The 19,605-nt window shown below is 42.8% G+C and overlaps 1 protein-coding gene across 5 annotated transcripts in view; it reads right to left on the reverse strand.

Annotated features, from left to right (window-relative positions):
* The window catches only part of STARD13 (StAR related lipid transfer domain containing 13), a 499,087-nt gene that overhangs the window by 457,854 nt on the left and 21,628 nt on the right, over positions 1 to 19,605 (reverse strand). The window lies entirely within an intron of this gene.

The following is a 19,605-nucleotide window of genomic DNA, read 5'->3' on the forward strand; positions in this document are numbered from 1 at the left end:
CTCTACTTTCAGTTAGGCCCTGATCTTGCAAACTCTTATGCAAATGTTTGACCATAAGCACACAATCTGCTCCACTGAAGTTAGTAGGACTCAGATGCTTAAAGTTAAGCATGTGCTTTCTAGTTTGGAAACTTCACTTCAGGCTCTCAAGGCAAAAGGCTTAACACCTTCCTTAACAAAGCCTATCAGCATGCAAGAAATGCAAAACTATGTTCCCGTTTGACATTGATTTCCTGCAGTGTTTGGCTTGGCACTGATCCAAAAGCATTGACTGGTTACCTACACACTAGAAAAATCTCCTTCCAGATGACTCTCAGTCATAAACAAGAGAACAGAAAAACAGCAGAACAAACACAAATGAAGGATTTGCTATTGGACTGCACTGAAAAGAACTTGCTGATTCGGAACACAGATGTCTGTACAGCCCTACAGGTTGGCTGCAATCCTATTTATTTCAAGGGGTAATAAAAATGATGCATTGCAATCACATGTATATTTGCTACAGTACTAAGCAATGAGCTGCATTGCACTGTATGTTCTGCCACCGGTAAAATCTACTTAAGTCACACTTTGCATTTTCTTTTCTGCAGCACATCACCTTGATTTGCTACATCTCAACCAATGAATAAGACAGTTTAATAGATAAAATCCAAATGTTCAGGCACCAGAAATACAGATACTTTAGTTTCAGTTGGGTGCTGTATTCTGCAGCATCTTCTGTCTCTAATATCGTATAAAAAGTGTATTTAAATAATTGATTCTACAGCCTGCAAAAATGAAACAACAACAACTACCAGCACCAGTTCCCCATTTACCTTTCTGAGGTTATATTCAAAGCTTCGATGTGATAACTGTATTTACTATTGACCAGTTAAGACTGAATACTCTACAGAACAGAGTACCCAACAGCCCCCATTGTTCTCAAAAGGAACTGCTGGGTACAGAGCTTTTGAATATCCAGCCATTAGGGGCCAAACCTGTCACCCTGATGTTGAGTAGTACTAAACTACATGAATAGTTACAGGGATTACTTAAGTAGTAAGTTACTATTCAACATGAGCCAGGGTGGCAGAATCTACTTCATTTCTAGTTCTACTTCTACTTCATTTTTAGTTGCCAGTTCATGGTAGAATGGTACTAGACTGCTCAGACCTTAACATTTCTTAAACATACATGGCCCACTTGGAAACATATTAAGTCAACTGTTCCAGTTACAGTAGAACCTCAGAGTTACTGAAACGACCAGTCAACCACACACCTCATTTGGAACTGGAAGTACACAATCAGGCAGCAGCAGATACAAAAAACAAACAAACAAAAACCCACAGTACAGTACTGTGTTAAACATAAACTAATAAAAAAATAAAGGGAAAGTTTAAAAAAAATTTGACAAATTAAGGAAACTGTTTCTGTGCTTGTTTCATTTAAATTAAGATGGTTAAAAGCAGCATTTTTCTTCTGCATAGTAAAGTTTCAAAGCTGTGTTAAGTGAATGTTCAGTTGTAAGTTTTTGAAAGAATTGTTTTGTTCAGAGTTACAAACATTTCAGAGTTACGAATAACCTCCATTCCTAGGGTGTCCGTAACTCTGAGGTTCTACTGTAGTTTTTATAAAACAACATTTATGGCACTAAGCCCCCTCACCTTTCATTTCAGATACATAGCGCTAGTTACCCTCAACTATCTGGTGGGAAAGCTTGGAACAACTTGTTTACAACTGTTTTTCATTTCTACTGTACAACACATGGTATATTTTTAACTGAACTGCTATTAACCACAATAAAACCCTGGTCTAGTGGAAGGATGGTCTAGCAGTTAGGGTGCTAGCCTGGGAGTCACGAGACTCAGGCTCATTTCTCTAATCCACCAGAGATTTCCTGCGTGACCTGGGGCAAGTCACTTTGGGCCAGATTTTCAAAGATATTTAGGTGCCTGAAGATGCAAAGAGGCACCTAGCGTGCTTTGCAAAAAGCACCTGAGTTACCTAACTCTCACAGGAGTTAGCATGCAACCTGCCTAGGGCCTTTTGTACATCCCAGTAGGTGTATAGCTGCATCTTTAGGCACCTAAATACCTTTGAAAATCTGGCCTTTAGTCTCTCTGCATCTCAATTTCCCATCAGTAAAATGGGAATAATAGTACCTCCTTCCCTCACAGGGATTTTGTGAGGATAAACATAGAAAAGGTTATGTGGTGCTCAGAATTTACAGCAAGATAAATAGATCCCAAACTGACACATGACAAATGCTAATCACACTGCTTAAGGTACTATAGGAAAGTGCTTTGATATTCATCGGAGGTCAAGGATGATCTCTTTCACCGGTTTTATTTTTCATGGGTCCTTTGGTGACTGAGGAGTCCAATTCCTGAGCCACAGGCTCGTTGGCAGACACTGCAGGTGGTGTTGAAAGACAGGGTTGGGCCACGATTGCTGAGTGACAGTTGTCTTTCCTTTCTTTTCTGGCATTTTTCTGTGACCAGGGCAAGGTGATTTTCCTCAAAAGTGGACATTCCTTCTTTCACAACTCTTCACCAGTTATCCCCATCCTGGGCTGCTGTCTCCCAATGTGTGGTGTCAATGCTACATCTCTTGATGTTTATCTTGATGGTGTCTTTAAAGCGTTTCTTTTGGCCTCCCCCTTTCCTTTCTCCTTTGGTGAGTTGGGCATACAGCAGTTGTTTCGGTAAGCATATATCCGGCATGCGCACACAGTGCCCGCTCCACCTCAGCTTGTGCTGGATAATCAGGGCCGCAACACTGAAGATGTTGGCCTCTGTGAGGACACTGATATTAGTGCAATGATCCTCCCACTTTATGTTGAGGATTTTCCGAAGAAAGTGCTGGTACTGGCATTCCAGGTGTTTTCAATAGGTCACCCAAGTCTCAGAGCCGTGGAGGAGAGTTGGGATTACCAACACTTTATAAATTAAGTCTAGGATATGTTCTGATGTTGTGATTGTTGAACCCCTCGTGAGACAGTCTGCCAAAGGCAAGGCTGGCACAGCAGATTCTGAATCTCAGCATCTATGTTTGCCCTCTGTGAGAGTTCGCTGCCAAGATAGGCAAAGTATTCTACATTTTCCAGTTCTTCTTTGTCAATGTACATCTTCCTTACTGGGTCTGATGATTGACCGGGGACTGGCTGGTGGAGAACTTTTGTTTTGCCCATGTTCAGAGTTAGACCTAGGCTTTTGTAAGCTTCAGAGAAGCAAGTAAGGGCTGTTTGTAGATCCTCCTTTGAGTGTGAAACTATGGTCTTTGTCAGCCGTGAGGCTTTGTGGAAAATCATGTCAAAGCTTGGCTGCCAAAGCAAATTTATCACCATTGTAAGACTCCTCCACAACCAGATGACTGCCTCCATCCTGTGCAGTGGCTCTACCTTTCAGCCCTTTGTCATCCGAACTGGTGTAAAACAAGGCTGTATACGGGCACCCACCCTTTTCTCCATTTTCTTAGCAGCTATGAAAACACTAACCCAAGACCATCTACCACAGGGCATTGGCATCCAATATGGGACTGACAGCAACCTCTTCAACCTTTCCCATCTCCATGCCAGAACTAAAGTAATATAGGTAACAATAACCAAACTCCAGTACGCAGATGATTGTGCTTTGATATTACAGTGATATAGATAGTATATGAACATGAATAGAAGAGAATAAATTCTGCACCTAGAACTGCATGAACAGATCTTTGTGCCCATTGGAGTCAAAGGGGCTACACTAGAATACAGAAATCTGCCTGCATCTCTCTCAGTGGAGGACTGGGGCATAAAATGACTATTTTTCTCATTTCTTCCCTATTTCCTCAGCAAATGTAGAGGGTTATTTTTGTTGAGGTTTTTTTTTTTTAAATACATCAATTTTCTTCAGCTAGGGCATGATACATGGAATACCCCTTACTGTAAGAACTAACACCAACCATTACAGATAGATTGTAATGGCTTGCTAATGCTTTTTAATGTGGGTGAAATGCTGTATTACAATAAATGGAAAATCTGTTAATCCTATTACGGTCAATGCCAAGGATAAAATCCCCTGTGATTCCACACATATGCAAACCAGACATGCACATCCCCAGGTGCAGTCTCCATTTTGCCCATTTTATCCAGTTCTCCATCCGTGAATAATTGCATTAGGTCCTTTTTTTTTTTGCATAATTCCATCCACTCTCCAAAATGAGTAATTTCCAAAGATATAATAAAAATGTGGGAATGAATGCATAAAACAAGAACCATACAAGTCCATTTCCAGAGATGTGTATGCATGATTTATTTATTTATTTCATTTCATCTCAGTGGGTCTCCACGTGCTGTAAAACAACATCAATGCAGGGCAAAACAAAAGACATACAATCCATTCTCTGAATGCTTGGTATTTATGAATCCCACATGGCAAGACACAGCAGGATGTATCACATGATTTCTTGTAAGTAACAGTTTCATACAGCTGATGTAAATAATGTATAGCATAACAACACTGCTGAACTGTATATGGAAGTTAGTAACATTCTCTTGCAGCCACTCTGATGCTAGTGTCTCATGCACTCTTGCATGCATCCTATGCAAGAACAGTTGCAGGGGAGAGTGCAGCTACAGGAGGACACACATAGGGAAAATTATTCCTTTAATTCACGAAGGTGCAGCTGAGAGGATTTTAGCCCATTGTGTCTGGGAAGGTATAGGGAGACATTGTCTATATGGGGGGAAAAGCAGTCTCGCAGGATCGCATTATTCATTGCTGGAGAAGAGAGAACAGGCTTCCAGTGGTCTGTCCTCCCCACCTTGTCCCTACAATGCTTCTGTCTGGAGGGAGGGAAGAGGTATTTTAGCAGCCTTTCTAGAAATATCTCCTACTATGAAGACTGAGCATACACTATGCAACTATTTCTTCCTGGTTACCATCATCCATGGATTGGTGACTCCATCTGCCAGGAAAAAAAGAGAAAAAAAATCCTTGTCTTTGGGGAGATGGTGAGGCGGGGACAGAAACTATAGATGAAAATGCAAGGAGTCCTCCCTTCCAAGGGCATAAATTAGCCCTTTAAATTCACCGCCTCAAGGGAACTACATATGCTATCCATAAAGTCATATTGTTTATGAAATTGTATGGTTGTTTAATTCATCAGTGAGCATATGCCTCATTTACTATAAATCTTAAATGCATAAATCACGAAGGTACATAGATTTCATCAGGTTTAGAATTAGAGCTGATTTCCAAAAAGAAGGAATTAGAGAATTCCCAATTTAATCATTATTACCTCATCTTAAATGTGTGTTTTTAGATTCAGAAATGTGTTTCAGTTCCTTGCATTCTGCCAATGGCACGATGTGGATGCATAAAGCACACAGAATGAGGCCCTCTACAGTTTGGCCCATAATCAGGCCCTGGGCACAGATTTTTAGAGTTGTATGCATGTAGTTGCCAACACTACCTGCATACAAGATAGCTAACTTGATTGCACGTTTACTGCGAAGAATTTGAGCCATAATGCACCAACATAAGAATCAGCACTATACTAAATTAAAAGATTAGTTTTTATCAAATGACCTCTAATCCCAGAGGGAAAGGCCTTCTCTAGACCCTACAGACTTTTGCAAAAAGCCTTGGTTGCCCTTCACTACAAGACTGAATGGGTACACTAAAAGTCAACCAACAATTTGTTAACCACACAGCTGGTGGCCTCAGATAAATGGGTTGTGAATCATTTATCCACTTAAACACCATAATGGAATCAAGGTATTTCTCTTATGTGTAACCCTTCTGCCTGTCAGAGTTGGCAGCAACAAGGGCCGGGTTCAGTATCTAGGGGTTCCATTCCAATAACACAATGCAAAACCAGCGAGAGCCCCCACCCAGTGACCTGGGACAAATATATACCACCTCCACTGGGCGCCTCTAAGAGGTGATACTTCCCCTCTCGCAAGCACAATGTCTGAATGTAGCAAAAGCCTTTTAATAACAGAGAGAAACAATGTGGTGTTATGTTGGGGAAACACCACCAACAGGATTCATAATACAACCCATGAGCAAAAACCCACCGCAAGCAAATTGGGCCTTTGGTTCTTGAATCCAGCAACCCAAAAGTCACTCGAAGTCCCAAAAGTCCAACAACCCAAAAGTCTCTGTCCCTGGTCAGTACAGCCCCAGAGTTCAAAAGTTTATCTGCAGAGTTTTACCTCCCAACCTGGGTAGAAATGGGGGGGAGGGGTTAAGAGGCACCTTACGTGGTCCAAAGCCAATTGCCCCACCTCTCCGTGGGGCTCTGCTCTGCTCCACCAGCCGTCTCACAAATCGCTCTGCTCTGCCAGCCGCTCCGCTCCACCAACCATCCCATGAGCCGCTCCAGCCATCTCACAAACTGCTCTGCTCTACCAGCCGTCTCACAAATCGCTCTGCTCTGCCAGCCACTCCGCTCTACCAACCATCCCATAAGCTGCTCCAGCCGTCCCGCAAACTGCTCCGCAATATAGCTTCAGGGCCCCCCGCTATTTAACACAACACTCAGTGATTTCAGCGCTTAGTAATTTTAACTCTTTAGTGATTTCAACTTGTAGTAGGGGAGCCTCAGTGCTAGTCCACCATTAGCCCAAAATGAATTCAGCTTAGCAGTCTGTAACTAGATTCCTATTGGAATCAAAACTAGCTCTGATATTCTATAGTGGAGAGAGGAGACACAGCAATTACCATAGAGAACCCTCACCAAGGCCCCATACTACCAGGCATTAATACCTACCCCCCAAACTCTCTCTCTCAAATCACTGGGTTTTGGAACCCATGACCCTTGCCTAGCGAGTGCTGCTTAGTTGATGGTGAGTCCCTCCATCATAACAAAAGGCCAAGTACAGTTCCACTGTCCTTGATTCACATAATCAGGATAATAACAGTTTATTCTTCCTGCCCCACTTACAGAGAAACTGGGGCTCCTACAGCAGCCAAAGTGACCATCTAGGCGGGGTGGGTGTGCCTATGCAAATGAGATCAGCCCCTGAAGTTCTTTTCCACAACCCACCATGACTCGCCACCAGATGTCAGGGTAGAGCTCATCCTGACTCTGCTTACATATGTAAATACTAACTAGCAATTCTTGAAATGTGAGAGATATATATGTGGCTATGGTATGGTAATGTTTCCTTCTAACTCAGCTTGATCTCCCCCCCACAAATACAAGACATGTATTGCTATGTGTCAAGGCTTTTCTTGTAATTTTATTTTGTAACTTACAAGGGTATCCCCTGTCCCCCACAAGATATTTAGCTCAAGAGTCTGCATATGGTATCTTACAAGGAATAGAGTATGATCCAATCCTGCTTCTATTGAAATCAATGGGAGGTTTACCATTGACTTCAATATGATCATGAGCAGGTCCCTTATTCTTAAACAAATGTCTACAAAATCTGATATTTATACTGTTAGTTTAGGTGTCTTTAAAAATCTCAAAGTCAGGATTCTGATGAGCTCATTCATCTTTTGGAATGCAGCAGCATAACTGATCATAAGAGGCAGCAACTGACAAGAAAGCAGTTGTGAAATTAATTTCAAAAACAAAGCTAAACATCTGCTCTGTGAATCAGCTTTCTAACATGTATATGGGAGCATTAAACTTTGAAGTGTTATAGTGTTTAACCAGTACTACACCAGCTGTTACAGATTTTTGGCTATGGTGCAAATATTATCTGGCAAGTCTACATGAGCAGCTGACAAGGATGAAGAATGACAGTTATGAGAAACAGAAAAACCAACCATATGGCACCAATAGTAAGCTAATACTTTGGGTGTCAGGCAAGATATGGTTGTGCTTGATTTGAGTGCTCACAATTTATAGACAATTTAATTATTGTGCAATTTTATACACAATTACATTTAACACTCCATAGTGTTACAACTGTAATCTTGCCATATAACTATAATGCAGACTGCACAAAGCCTTATTCTGCATCTCTGCCACATGTGAGTAATCTTTATCCACATGATGATGACACTAAAGTCAGCTGAACTACTTGTAGAAGCGAGAGATATTCATGTGAGACAGGGCTGCAAGATCAGGCAGCTGTGTTCCCTGAGTTATGCTAATGATTGGTATATTGGAGGTGGTCAGAATACAATAATTCTATTTTATGGAAAACGTTGAGGTTTCACAATTTGTTTTTGTTCTGCACTAGAACCAAAATGAGTCTTTTGAAGTTTATCATGAAAAAACGTGAGTAAGCAAATGACCCTCCAGAGACCAGCCAATAGCCCAGGGCATGCATCTGATATGTGAGAGACCCGGGGTCGAGTCCCTGCAACTGCCTGATTAGGAGCAGTAATTTGAACCTCCATCCGTGAGTGCCCTAATAACCAGGCTATAGTCAGTCTCTCCCAGTGGAGCTTTGTATAAATAATTAAATAAGCACTGGGCCAGAGAGAGAGACTGACTGTATGGCCTGCTGGCTAATGCTCTTATTGAGGATGTGGGACACCCAGCATCAAGTTTCTGTCCTGAATCAGGCAAAGCAGGGCCTTGATCCTGGTCTCCTACATCTCAGGTGAGTGCCCTAATCACTGGGCTACTGGATATTAGAATCATAGAATATCAGGGTTGGAAGGGACCTCAGGAGGTCATCTAGTCCAACCCCCTGCTCAAAGCAGGACTGATCCCCAATTAAATCATCCCAACCCTCTAAGGAAGGAGATTCTACCACCTCCCTAGGTAACGCATTCCAGTGTTTCACCACCCTTCTAGTGAAAAAGTTTTTCCTAATATCCAACCTAAATCTCCCCCACTGCAACTTGAGACCATTACTCCTTGTTCTGTCATCAGCTACCACTGAGAACAGTCTAGATCTATCCTCTTTGGAACCCCCTTTCAGGTAGATGAAAGCAGCTATCAAATCCCCCCTCATTCTTCTCTTCCACAGACTAAACAATCCCAGTTCCCCCAGCCTCTCCTCATAACTCCCCAGCCCCCTAATAATTTTTGTTGCTCTCTGCTGGACGTTTTCCAATTCATCCATATCCTTCTTGTTGAGTGGGGCCCAAAACTGGACACAGCACTCCAGACGAGGCCTCACCAATGTCGAATAGAGGGGAACGATCACGTCCCTCGACCTGCTGGCAATGCCCCTACATATACAGCCCAAAATGCCATTGGCCTTCTTGGCAACAAGGGCACACTGTTGACTTGCTCTCTCTAATCAGAAATTCCATCCGGGATCTCTGAAACCTTCCTGTCAAAACCGGTAAGTTGCTGTAACGTTCGGATTTTAACAAATCAACTTTTTTTTTTTTGTGTGGAAAATGCTGCACCAACACATTCCAGACCAGCTCCCCTGTATATTACTAGTAAGTCGCAGTGAGCCAGCTTCAGTCCTGGTGTAAATGGGGGCCTCTCCAGTGAAGTCAATAAAGCCAATTTTGGTCCCAAACTTTTCACTGTTCCTATTGTGGTTGTACCTACTGTGTATTTGCAAAGAAGGGCCCTTCTGTGGAGCAAATATTTTTGAGGGAATTTTTGAGGGACCTACCTCTGGGCAAGGGAGAACAAGAGCCCTGAAAGTTTGCACCGGAAAATTAGCCCACAATTGCCTCCATCAGGTGACCCACCCACCCCACTTATCCTGTACGGACTCATTGTCCATCCAGTTTATAACAGCAAGCCCTACGAGAAAACAAAGGCATCACTCAGCAGCAGTTTGTGTCTGCTTGATAATACAGCAATGACCTGCTCCAACCGCATGCTGTAGCCATGCCTGGATGCTTGAAAATGTAAGAGGAAGAGCCCCTGGGATTATGCAAAGCCTGTGGGTTATGGGTTTGATTCCTCCATTTATCTGACAAAAATTTGTCCTAAAGGCATGCACAAGTTATCTTGAACCATAGTGAGAAATTACAGTGGGATCACAGAGGAATCAAGCTACATGGTGGTTAAAGACACCTGTCTGGAAGTATATGACAGGATTCTGTCAGAAAACCATCAGGGACAGTATTGCAAGCCAGTCTGCCACTGCAGTCTGCAGGCAGAAGTGGTTGGGTGTTACTGTCAAGTAGATGAGTCACTACATTAATTTACTGCACGGCGGGCAGCTCTGTCAGGAAACTACAAGAGCATTCCAGTTTGCAGACCAAAGCTCCCATCTTCCCTGGATGTTATTCACTCTGTTCATGTTCCCTTCCAGGCAACCTCTTTTGTTTCCTCTGTCAAGTCTCCAGTGTCTGCTCCCGAGCACTGGAGAGCTTCCTGTGACCTGGCACTGCTAACCTGTACTAGGACTCCTAATTCCGCACAATCAGGCTATTCCTATTGCCTGTACATTTTTGTCCATGTTACTATTGCCATGAATTAGCAATGCAACACAAACCCTGAGTAGCAGACTTCTGTGAATTACCTTTTGCACCCACCCACTGCTTGTGCTTACACCTGTGTTTCTGGAGGGCACAACGAAGTAGTGCCCCAGCATTTCTCTCTCTGAAAGTCCATGGTCTTACTATGCATCACCATTTTCTCCCCCCTCTGTACTCTCAGTTTTGCACTTTAGAAAAGTTCACCTGAAGGTTTTGAATGACATGGTCAATTTGTAGTTCATAGTTATACATGCTTGGTGCAGCAACCTTCAGGACAAGCTCCAAAAAGAGATTTTTCATATTCATATGGGCCCCAGTCAGGCCACCAAGCATAATACTTAGAAGAAGAAAAATGCAACCCAATTACCCCATTTACACTGCAAAGACAATCTAGCAGGGGAAGTGGTGTGCGTAGCCAGAACTAAGCTGTAAGCCCCAATAAATGGTAGGCTAAAGTGCAGCTGTATCTTAGAGTTGAACAGCTGATCAAGGGAAGCAGTGCAAGCGCCCATGTCCATAAGAGAGTGGACTAGCAGAAGGTAGCATCGTCAAATGGCTAGAGCACTGGACCGAGATCTATGTTTTATTCCTGGACTGTTTCCTCACCCACCTTTAGTTGATTTAGACTGCAAGCTTTTAAAGGCAGGGACTATCTTTTACTACGTTTACACAGTGACTAGCATGACGCAGCCCTGATCTCACTTGAAGCCTCTAGGCCCTACTACGAATATAAATAATAATGACTAGCAAGGGAGAACCCAGACTAATATCTTCCACATAACTCATGGTTGGTTACGCAGCGACAGCAGCAGCTCAGAGCTGGCAGAACCACAGAGAGCCAAAAGAAGCCTGGCTGAAGGGCATGTGGGTAATACAGAGGACAAGGGACAATACTGAGTCTCTTAAAATATTTTTGATGGATCTATCATGGGAGTATCTCAGTACCAAATCACAGCTTGTTTCCCATGCCGGTACCACCCCAACACTACAGGCACGGACAGCAAAGAAATTTAGCTACAGATCACAGCAGGAAGCAGTAGTTGGTACAGGGAATGGTTTCCACAACCCTGTGAACAGAGAAGGGGCACGGATTTGTTGCCAGATGCTGCAGATCACCAGCTGTCCATGGTTTTCCCACTGTGTCCCTCAAACCATACTGACTCCCTCGTGGTAATTAATGCCAATAGCTGCAACAATATCTTAGTCGTGGTAGTTTCTTTGCCTTTCTGCTATTTAGTCATTGTATGGCATAGTGTTATGTCCCTCTCTGCCCTCTCCTCTCCCTTTTCCCCCACGGAAGATGGCTGTGTGGCCTTCTTGTGCCAGGAACTTCATATAGGATGGGAGACTCATTCAATGAGTAAGACCAAAATTATACAATAAAGTTCTTCCTTTTGGAACAGCTTACACACCTGGGCATACTGGTAAACTTCCATACAAACCAACCATCACTAGGCATCAGTACGTGTCCGTTGCAAAAGCTGTCATCACAATGACAGAGTTACACCATTCTTCAATGTCCCCTAATCTGCAGAGGCAAAGAGTTTGGGGGCATAATAGAAGAGAGATGCCTGCAGGTATGTAAGGAGCTGACAGTACAAAAGAGCAGTTATGTTCATTCACAGCACGTCCAGTAAGCATAAAATGATTTTAAAAATCATTTTTTCTGGAAGGAAGCCATGCTGTGTCTTCAGCAGGGTGCGATGTGCAGAGAAAGTTTACGTTTAGTAACCCAAGCTCACTCTAGAAGCTGAATTTCAGATGAAACTGAAGCACCATGTAAGGTACAACCTCTGGGGCTCATCACATAATGGAAAATAAATATTTTGATCTCAATTACTTAAGCTTGGATCAGTACCCCTGTAGCTTCACCTCTTCTTCCAGATCCAGGGATCTCAGCATCCATTACATTCCTCAGATAAATTTGAAGAATACTTTTTGAAAAACTGAGGTGGCTGACAGGGCTCCAGAGGAAGTCAGATACGATCTGCCTGAGTCAATTGCTAAGTCTTCATTGTATATATGCTTCTCCAGCCTGCCCCAGATTCCATTTAAAGTTAGTGTGTTAAACAGTAAAGATCTCATCTGACTTCTAGTTGTCAATGGCCTGTCTGAAACTATTTAACTGCTCCTGTTTGACAACTGATGTAGGTTAGTAGCTGTATTTCATGAATAAGATACTTTTCAGGATCAGCATCATTCTGCAGATTTTAAATTCAACGTTAAACTCTCTAAATGAAGCAGATTTGATATTGTTAGTTACCATAAAACACATTTATGTATTTACAGAAAGGAAAAAAAAAAAAGGTCTAGACTCTGCCTCTGGTTACATCAAGGTAACTCCAGAGTAACTCCTTTGACTTTTATGAAGTTACTCCAGTGTAGTCAGGATGAGAATCTGCCTGTGCTTCTTGCCCTAGGGAGTTTACAGTGCATGTTAGACAAACATAGGGAATTAAAAGAACAGAGCAGGAAGGGAAATGAAAGAGGGTAACATCAAATAAAGGAAACAGATGTGCTTGACCCTTTAAAGAACAGATTTGGGAAGCAGATGATAGCACTGGAGCAGAGGTACCTTTCCAGGGACAAGACAACAGTAGGGGGTTTTAAGGAGGCATTTGAATGTAGAGAATATACCACAGTATGTGTCAGACCCCCAGAGAGGGAAGTTGCTTTAGTTACATGGAGCAGCATGGAGAAAGGGACAAAGGGAGAAGACAAAGGGAATTTTCAAAATGAGGCGAGCTGGCAGTATGTAGGTCACAAGGGGGAGACCCAGGTAGAAATCAGAGATACAAATGGAGCAAAGTTGTACAGCACCTTGTAAATGAGCAGGAATTCAGTCTTCATGTACAAAGTCATTCAAGTAATTTGGGCCCCAATTCAGCAAGGCACTTAAGCATGGTGTAAATGGGGCTACTCCTGTGCTCAAAGTTAGACAAAGGTTCAACATGGCTAAAACTGAGCTTTCCCCTCTCCATTTTTTAAACCATCCCTTCAGTCTGTACCCCATAATCTGAGTGTCATCTTTGAAACAGCCCTCTCTCTAGACCCACACATCCAGGCCATGTCCAAGTCTTGCTGCTTCTACCTGTATAACATTTCTATTGGCCTTTTCTGTCTGTCCAGACTACAACAGCTCTCATTCAGGCCCTAGTCATCTTATGCCAGCCCTCAATTACTGTAATCACCTCCTCTCTGGATTTGATGGTAGTTGCAATACCCCCTTTGACGCTCTGTGCCTCAAATCAACACTCTGGAAGCCCCATATTCACCACTGTCATAATTATGATATGTTTTGCACAAATTATGCCCTGTGAGGTATCATTTTAAAAGTCTCAATCTGTTGAACATCAATATCCTGTTGGACTATATGGTGCTATCATTGTATGTGAAGTTATGCTGTATGTTACTGAAATATGTTGTGGGATTGAGAACACACATAAGAACACACAGCCTTTCAGATACAACAATGGAATAGCCAGACATGCTGGTGACCCCTTAAAGGGAATCCATACTCCCAACTACTATCCAAGGAACTGTTTACAATGAACATGTCTCAGTGAGACATATATATATAATGGAGGCTGCTTGATCCATGTCATAGCAAAAGATATTTCCAGCAAGCTGGAATAAACTATAAAAGAAGGGGAGTGACATTATGCCTTGATCTCACTCTCCCCACAACTCAACATCTGGAAACACGTGTGGAGGACAAAGACTTTGAACTGGGGAGGGGGTCCTGGGCTGAAGGAGAGTTCCAGCCTGTATATTGAAGATCTGTGACCCATTTGTACTATCAGGGTAAGACTCTGCTTGATTCAAATCCTGCTTAATTTATAGAACTCACATTGTGAATTTAATTTTATTTCTTAGGTAACCAACTTTGATCTCTATGCTTACTATTTATCACTTAAAATCCATTTCACTCTAGTTAAGAAATCTGTTTTATATTTTATTTAAAACAGTGTGTTTGGTTTAAGAGCTTGGGAAATCTCAGCTCAGGTTACAAAGGCTAGTGTGTCCCCTCTCCACATCAAGGGAGAGTCAGACTGAGTAATGAGCTTACACTGGTCAGGCTTCTGACCAGTACAAGAAGGTACACTTCTGGTGTACCAGGCTGGGGAGAAATTGGCTGGAGCCTCCCTATTGTTGGTTCATGAGTGGGTGGGAGAAGCATTTATGTAACTCAGTTGGGTATGTCCCTGCCTGTGGATGTCTGTGTAAGTGGTTTGTAGCTTGTCACAGCATCACAGTGTGAGAGGGATACCACAAGTTGGTAAGACAGGGCTCAGTGGTCCCACGGTTCAGGTTGCACCCTGGGAAAACCTATCAAACCTCTCAAGTAAAAAACACAGCTGTTAGGATCACCTCTGAGTCAGTGCACTCTGGGAGGATTGATCTCTTCACCCCCTCCAAACCCCAGCCCTTCAGCACAGCCCTTTCTGCTTCCCCTGTCAGGCTCTGGGCCCCACTGAAGGGATGGGATTGGGGGAGGGGGTGAAGAGCTCAATCCTCCCAGAGTACAGTCTTTGTGTTCCCACTTGCAGTCTCTTCACTGGCCTTGCCAGCCCAGGAGGATAACTGCTGTGGCAGTGGGGGAGCAAGACAGCCAGGGACCCTGGTCCTGACAGCCAAAACTGCCTGCACAGAGCTCCGTCCACTTCCCCTGCTGGACAAGACATGGCCCCCTTTAGGTCCTCGCACACTCCTGATAACCTCGTCATGCCCCCAGGGGTGGGGGTGCCCCACAGTTTGAGAACTTTTGATCTAGCAGCACAATCTGATTATTTGTTTTTATTACAGTGGCCTCCAGGACGGCTGTAAACATTATTGTTGAACCAATTAAAAAACAAACAGTTCTCCATTTGCCCTCCACCTTCCCAGCTGTAGACCCCACCCTGTTCCCTCATGAACAGTTTAAACATAAAAATACTGTTCCCTTTCCCTGCCTCCAACCAGCTGGAGAATCTTCCCTAATCGAGCATGAATCAGGCCTACTGGCCCTGGAGTCCCAACATGTGGTAACTATACTGACTGTTCTTTTCCAGTCTGTTGAACTCAACAGCTTCCCTTGCACTCTGCCTCTTTGAATAACTGAATTCTGGGCTAACTTAACCTAGGCTCAACAGTTGGGTTGTATAACTAGAGCTACTGGTGCAGGAAGTGAAACCAGCTATTATAGGGATAAAAGAAACATGGTGGAATAGTCGTCATGACTGGGCTACAGGTATTGAAGGGTATGTGCTGTTTAGGAAAGACCGAAATAAAGGTAAAGGTGGTGGAGTAGCATTATATATCAATGTTGAGGTAGAATGTAAAGAAATAAGAAGCGATGGATGGATAAGACAGAGTCCGTCTGGGCAAAAATTACATTGGGGAAGAAAACTATTTGAGCCTCCCCTGGGATAGTGCTTGGGGTGTGCTATAGACCTCCGGGATCTAATTTGGATATGGATAGAGACCTCTTTAATGTTTTTAATGAAGTAAATACTAGTGGGAATTGTGTGATCATGGGAGACTTTAACTTCCCAGATATAGACTGGAGGACAAGTGCTAGTAATAATAATAGGGCTCAGATTTTCCTAGATGCGATAGCTAATGGATTCCTTCATCAAGTAGTTGCTGAACCGACTAGAGGGGATGCCATTTTAGATTTGGTTTTGGTGAGTAGTAAGGACCTCATAGAAGAAATGGTTGTAGGGAATAATCTTGGTTCAAGTGATCATGAGCTAATTCAGTTCAAACTGAATGGCAGGATTAACAAAAATAAATCTGCAACTACGGTTTTTGATTTCAAAAGGGCTGACTTTCAAAAATTAAGGAAATTAGTTAGGGAAGTGGATTGGACTGAAGAACTTATGGATCTAAAGGCAGAGGAGGCCTGGGATTTCTTTAAATCAAAGCTGCAGAAGCTATCGGAAGCCTGCATCCCAAGAAAGGGGAAAAAATTCACAGGCAGGATTTGTAGACCAAGATGGATGAGCAAGCACTGTAGAGAGATGATTAAGAAAAAGCAGAAAGCCTACAAGGAGTGGAAGATGGGAGGGATCAGCAAGGAAAGCTACCTTATTGAGGTCAGAACATGTAGGGATAAAAGTGACACAGGCTAAAAGTCAAGTAGAGTTGGACCTTGCAAAGGGAATTAAAATCAATAGTAAAAGGTTTTATAGCCATATAAATAAGAAGAAAACAAAGAAAGAAGAAGTGGGACTGCTAAACACTGAGGATGGAGTGGAGGTCAAGGATAATCTAGGCATGGCCCAATATCTAAACAAATACTTTGCCTCAGTCTTTAATAAGGCCAATGAGGATCTTAGGGATAATGGTAGCATGACAAATGGGAATGAGGATATGGAGGTAGATATTACCATATCTGAGGTAGAAGCGAAACTCGAACAGCTTAATGGGACTAAATCAGGGGGCCCAGATAATCTTCATCCAAGAATATTAAAGGAATTGGCACATGAAATTGCAAGCCCATTAGCAAGAATTTTTAATGAATCTGTAAATTCAGGGGTTGTACTGTATGACTGGAGAATTGCTAACATAGTTCCTATTTTTAAGAGAGGGGAAAAAAGTGATCCAGGTAACTACAGGCCTGTTTGTTTGACATTTGTAGTATGCAAGGTCTTGGAAAAAATTTTGAAGGAGAAAGTAGTTAAGGACATTGAGGTCAATGGTAATTGGGACAAAATACAACATGGTTTTACAAAAGGTAGGTCGTGCCAAACCAACCTGATCTCCTTCTTTAAGAAAGCAACAGATTTTTTAGACAAAGGAAACGCAGTGGATCTAATTTACCTAGATTTCAGTAAGGCGTTTGATACTGTGCCACATGGGGAATTATTAGTTACATTGGAAAAGATGGGGATCAATAGGAAAACTGAAAGGTGGATAAGGAATTGGTTAACAGGGAGACTACAGCGGGTCCTACTGAAAGGTGAACTGTCAGGCTGGAGGGAGGTTACCAGTGGAGTTCCTCAGGGATCAGTTTTGGGACCAATCTTTTTATTACTGACCTCGGCACAAAAAGTGTGAGTGTGCTAATAAAGTTTGCGGATGATACAAAGCTGGGAGGTACTGCCAATTCAGAGAAGGACCAGGATATCATACAGGAAGATCTGGATGACCTTGTAAACTGGAGTAATAGTAATAGGATGAAATTTAATAGTGAGAAGTGTAAGGTTATGCATTTAGGGATTAATAAGAAGAATTTTAGTTATAAGCTGGGAACGCATCAATTAGAAGTAATGGAGGAGGAGAAGGACCTTGGAGTATTGGTTGATCACAGGATGACTATGAGCTGCCAAGGTGATATGGCCGTGAAAAAAGCTAATGCGGTCTTCGGATGCATGAGGCGAGGTATTTCCAGTAGAGATAAGGAGGTGTTAGTACTGTTATACAAGGCACTGGTGAGACCTCACCTGGAATACTGTGTGCAGTTCTGGTCTCCCATGTTTAAGAAGGATGAATTCAAACTGGAACAGGTACAGAGAAGGGCTACTAGGATGATCCGAGGAATGGAAAACTTGTCTTATGAAAGGAGACTCAAGGAGCTTGGCTTGTTTAGCCTAACTAAAAGAAGGTTGAGGGGAGATATGATTGCTCTCTATAAATATATCAGAGGGATAAATACCAGATAGGGAGAGGAATTATTTAAGCTCAGTACCAATGTGGACACAAGAACAAATGGATAAAAACTGGTCATTTGGAAATTTAGACTTGAAATTAGACGAAGGTTTCTAACCATCAGAGGAGTGAAGTTTTGGAATCGCCTTCCAAAGGAAGCAGTGGGGGCAAAAGATCTATCTGGCTTTAAGATTAAACTTGATAAATTTATGGAGGAGATGGTATGATGGGATAACATGATTTTGGTAATTAATTGATCTTTAAATATTCATGATAAATAGGTTCAATGGCCTGTGATGGGATGTTAGATGGGGTGGGATCTGAGTTACTACAGAAAATTCTTTCCTGGGTATCTGGCTGGTGAATCTTGCCCATATGCTCAGGGTTTAGCTGATCGCCATATTTGGAGTCGGGAAGAAATTTTCCTCCAGGGCAGATTGGAAGAGGCCCTGGAGGTTTTTCGCCTTCCTCTGTAGCATGGGACACGGGTCACTTGCTGGAGGATTCTCTGCTCCTTGAAATCTTTAAACCACGATTTGAGGACTTCAATAGCTCAGACATAGGCGAGATGTTTTTCGCAGGTGGGGGTGGGTGAGATTCTGTGGCCTGTGTTGTGCAGGAGGTCGGACTAGATGATCATCTAGTTGGGGGGAGGGATAGCTCAGTGGTTTGAGCATTGGCCTGCTAAACCCAGGGTTGTAAGTTCAATCCTTGAGGGGGCCATTTAGGGAACTGGGGCAAAAATTGGGGATTGATCCTGCTTTGAGCAGGGGTTTGGACTAGATGACCTCCTGAGGTCCCTTCCAACCGTGTTATTCTATGATCATAATGGTCCCCTCTGACCTTAGCATCTATGAATCTATGAATGTCGGTTGAACTCGTGACAGAAAGTGTATTGTAGGAAACTGTAACATGCTGCTGGGGATACCCACAGCTATGAGCCACTGTACTACCGCTCTGCCTCTCATGAGAGAGTTTTGCTGGTGATTAGACTGTGTCAGCTCCTTCCCACACCAGTCTGTTTTCCTCACCAGCAAACTCCTCAGGGCTCTCCCAGTCCAAACCTCACCTAGTATGTTACAGTGAACTTAAGCCCCCAAACTCTTCAGAGATATCTCTCTGCAATGCACAGCTCTTACCACTGTGCATTCACAGAACATAGTAAGTTTGCTGCTCTGTTAAAGAGTCAGTACATCATAGCTTAGCAATTTAACTGGGGTAAATACACCTTTCCCTTGAAACACAGCATTGAATTGGTTTACAGTACAAGTAAAACAGGTTTATTAAAAGAGTGGGGATTAAGTGATACCAAGTTGAAGAGATAAAGGTAGAGATAGTTACAAGCAAATAAGAGTGAAGTGAAAGTCTAAAGTCTAAAACATCTAAAGTCTAAAACTTAATCTAGCAAGTTAAAGTCTTTGTTCAAGATTATTTTTTACACCCCGGTCACCTTTCCATCTTTCTACTGGCTAGGACCCATCACTGAGATCAAATTGCTTGGTTTCTTCATCTCTTGAGGTGAAGGATAAGGATAGAGTCTATGTTCCTTATATCCCCAAAGGGGGAGTCAGGAAGGCCTCCTGGGGATTCAGGCTCCAATATCTCTCTGGGGTGCATGGAACATGTTAATTCTCCATCTCTTGAGTTCAGG

The sequence above is a fragment of the Caretta caretta genome, chromosome 1 (assembly GCF_965140235.1).
Source record: "Caretta caretta isolate rCarCar2 chromosome 1, rCarCar1.hap1, whole genome shotgun sequence".
NCBI lineage: Eukaryota > Metazoa > Chordata > Testudines > Cheloniidae > Caretta > Caretta caretta.